Genomic DNA, 4,275 nt, shown 5'->3' with positions numbered 1-4,275 from the left:
TCCAAAAGCCTGTATCAGTATCTGAAACACAGCAATGTAGAATGGTCTTGACCTGAAAAGTTGGCTATCCATGATTCAGCTTCACTCACCTCGACCTCTCCAGAACCTACAGCTCAATATCAAGGACTCTACAATGCATGTTCTCAATATTATCATCTTTTAATTTTTGCACATATGCCTTTCTTTTGCACATTGGTTGTTTGTCAGTCTTTGGTTATATATAGTTTTTCATAAATTCCATTGTACTTTATTTTTCTGTAAATGCTTGCAAGAGAATGAATCTCAAGTAGTGTATTTTGACATAAACATAGTTTGATATTAAATCTACTCTGACCTGCAGTGATTTATATATTTCTCTGTTTAAGTTGTTTACAGCAGTGGTAGCTTCATCTGTTACAATAAGACCATAAGATACAGAAGCAGAATTAGACCATTTGGCCCATCACATCTGTTCTGCTATTTCACCATGGCTAATCCATTATTCCTCTCAGCCCCAATCTCCTGAAGAAATTACCATTCCCTCTTAATGAAATACTGCTGCCTCTCCTTTTTTCCCAACTATGCTGATGTTTTTTTCTTCTCAGCAACTCTGCCTCAACCTTATTCTTGCCCTTTCTTAACGTGGAAACTACCTCATGAGTGGGCATAGCAGTGCCTAGCTTACAGAATCAGCATGGAGAGACTGGTCTATTGATCTGGAGACTAATAACAAAATGGCTGCTGGAGAATTGATATGGAAGTTAAAATTTAGAAACTGGAATTTTAAAAGCTGCTATCAACATGTTACTATTAGATCCTGATGCTTTTGTGATCCAAACATCCCTCAGAAGTCAAGAATGAGGCATAAAACTTATTACTAACAATTTTATTAAATGTTACTTGAACAAAGAACAAACAAAGAAGAAAGTAGTAGTGGTCAGTCTAGGGATAACACAAATTCCAGTGATAACAATTAAACTATAAAATGGCCAGATTCAAGTGGCATGACACCTGCTACTCAAAACTAAGAAGCTTCTAGAAAAATATAGAAGCAACTGTACTGCAATTACTGGAAAATCTACTGAACAATACGGAGGTGATCATTTGGGTGGCAGGGTGGAGATACATCTCTACCAAAGGAGGTGTAAGGAGCTCCTTCCCTCGGTTAGCCTGCCGGTCACCCTTAGGCAAGGTGTAGCTCCTGCTTAGCCCACTGAAAAGGATCATGTGAAGCATGGGAGCAGGTGATGGATGGTCAAATGAGCAGATGGTGCAGATCACAAGTCTTGGTTATATGACCATTGATGCCAGGCAGACAATCTTTGAAGAGTATTGATAATGGCTGGGGTCATCCATCTTGTAAAGACACTGCCCAGAAGAAGATAATGGCAAACCATTTTTGCAGCAAAATTTGCCAATCATGGTCAAGAGCCCATGTCATATGATATGGCACATAATGAATGAATGAGGTAATGATATAAAATTAGAGGCAAGCATAGGCATGGTAAATTATAAGACAAATATAATAAAAATAACAATTCTATACTCCAATCCAACAGTACCTACAAGAATACTGAATTGTTGTAAAATCCATCTGCCTCACCTATATTCTTCAAGAAAAGAAATTTGCATTCCTTAGCATGGTCCATAAATTATGGGAGCTGAATTAGACTATGGTTGAATCTGCTCCACCATTTCATCATAGATTATCCATTTTCTCTCTCAGCCTCAGTCCCCTGTATCCTTTCATGCCTTGACAAATCAAGAATCTATCAACCTCTCCCTTAAATATATGCAATGACTTGGTCTCCTCAGCTGCTTGTGGCAATGAATTCCACAGAATCTCACAGTCCTCCTGGTTCCTGATTAATTAGGAATGAACAGTGAATGTCAACCTTGGTAACCTTTGAAACATCTACAAAGTTACGTGGATACACTTTTAAAATGTTTTCTTTATTTAAGATGTGATTTATACAATTTTACTACATTGTAATCTTTAGATGGGATGCATGGGGTGTCCAGGGAAGGGTAGCATCTCTGGTGAAGGGGCTTATCTTGTCCATTTTGGAGCCACTTACTCACCTTTGACATGAATATGTGAAATCAGCTCTGGTGGACTGGAAAGATGAGATCCAATGGGCAAGAAGACAGTTCTGCAACACTCTGTGGAGAATGAAGGGTATGACGAGGCACAGAAGAAGTCAAGGTCATCCACTTCAAGAAAGACCCCAGTTGTGATGACTATTCATACCACTGGACCCAGACTTCTGAGGTTGAGAGAGTAGAACTGGCTCAGGGTAATGGTTTTTCTGCTTTAAATACTCTCCTGCACAGGTATCTTCGTGCAGTTCAAACCATGAAGAACTGTCACAAAGCTATCTATCATCGTTGGATGCAACAGACAACCAATCAATCCTTACTTATCAGTACTATTTGATCATAGGTGTAGGTTCAGTTGTAATATTTAAGAGAAGTGGCATATCTAGATAGCAGTGATAGGATTGGGCAGAGCCAGCATGGATTTACCAAGGGCAAATCATGCTTGACTAATCTATTGGAGATTTTCGAGGATGTAACCAGGAAGTTAGACAAGGGAGATCCAGTGGATGTAGTGTATCTCGATTTTCAGAAGGCATTTGATAAGGTCCCACATAGGAGATTGGTAGGTAAAATCAGAGCTCATGGCATTGGGGGGAAGATATTGACATGTATAGAAAACTGGTTGGCAGATAGAAAGCAAAGGGTAATGGTGAATGGGTGTTTCTCAGAATGGCAGGTGGTGACTAGTGGGGTGCCACAGGGCTCGGTATTGGGACCGCAGCTGTTTACGATTTACATCAAAGATTTAGATGAAGGCATCGAGAATAACATCAGCAAGTTTGCTGATGATTCTAAGCTGGGTGGCAGTGTGACATGTGATGAGGATGTTAGGAGAATTCAGGGTGACTTGGATAGGCTGGGTGAATGGGCAGATACTTGGCAGATGATGTTTAATGTGAATAAGTGTGAGGTTATCCACTTTGGGAGTAAGAAGAGGAAGGCAAATTATTATCTGAATGGTGTAGAGTTAGGTAAGGGAGAAATACAAAGAGATCTAGGAGTCCTTGTTCATCAGTCACTGAAGGTGAATGAGCAAGTGCAGCAGGCAGTGAAAAAGGCTAATGGAATGTTGGCCTTTATTACAAAGGGAATTGAGTACAAGAGCAAGGAAATCCTCCTGCATTTGTACAGAGCCCTGGTGAGACCACACCTGGAGTATTGTGTACAGTTTTGGTCTCCAGGGTTAAGGAAGGACATCCTGGCTGTAGAGGAAGTGCAGCATAGATTCACAAGGTTAATTCCTGGGATGTCCAGACTGTCTTACGCAGAGAGGTTAGAGAGACTGGGCTTGTACACGCTGGAATTAAGGAGATTGAGAGGGGATCTGATTGCAACATATAAGATTATTAAGGGATTGGACAAGATAGAGACAGGAAATATGTTCCAGATACTGGGAGAGTCCAGTACCAGAGGGCATGGTTTGAGAATAAGGGGTAGGTCATTTAGGACAGAGTTAAGGAAGAACTTATTCTCCCAGAGAGTTGTGGGGGTCTGGAATGCACTGCCTCAGAAGGTAGTGGAGGCCAATTCTCTGGATACTTTCAAGAAGGAGCTAGATAGGTATCTTATGGATAGGGGAATCAAGGGACATAGGGACAAGGCAGGAACCGGGTATTGATAGTAGATGATCAGCCATGATCTCAGAATGGCAGTGCAGGCTCGAAGGGCCGAATGGTCTACTTCTGCACCTATTGTCTATTGTCTATAAGTTTTGATAGGTATGTGGGTGACAGAGCTACGGCCTGCGAGATAAATGTGATTAGTCAGACGATGAGGCTGGCATGAACTAGATGGGCTAAGGGGTCTGTTTCTGTGATGTGGTGTTCTACAAATCTCGTTTGTTCATTATGTACCATGTCTATGACATGGGCGATCATGATCACAGATCTTTGGACAGACTAATACAGACATATGGTTTCTATACCTTTAATATGCTTCCATTCTTTTGTAGACAGATAAAATAGTGGGATTTGGTGATGTAATGTTGTCACTACCTTAACGGTCGATTACTCTTGGTATTCACCTGCCATTTCTTATAAATTGGAATGAAAATTTAGCAATTTGGCCAAAAAAGCAACAAAACAAATTTTGTGGTTAAACCAGCTGCATCTATTGACAAACTCTAAAAAGGCTGAGAACTCTATTACAGTTTAGGATTATTATTTGTTTTCAAGGGATAGGAAGCTTCTCAGCTAT

Source organism: Hypanus sabinus, chromosome 9 (genome assembly GCF_030144855.1).
Source record: "Hypanus sabinus isolate sHypSab1 chromosome 9, sHypSab1.hap1, whole genome shotgun sequence".
Lineage (NCBI taxonomy): Eukaryota > Metazoa > Chordata > Chondrichthyes > Myliobatiformes > Dasyatidae > Hypanus > Hypanus sabinus.
This window is presented reverse-complemented; position numbering follows the sequence as displayed.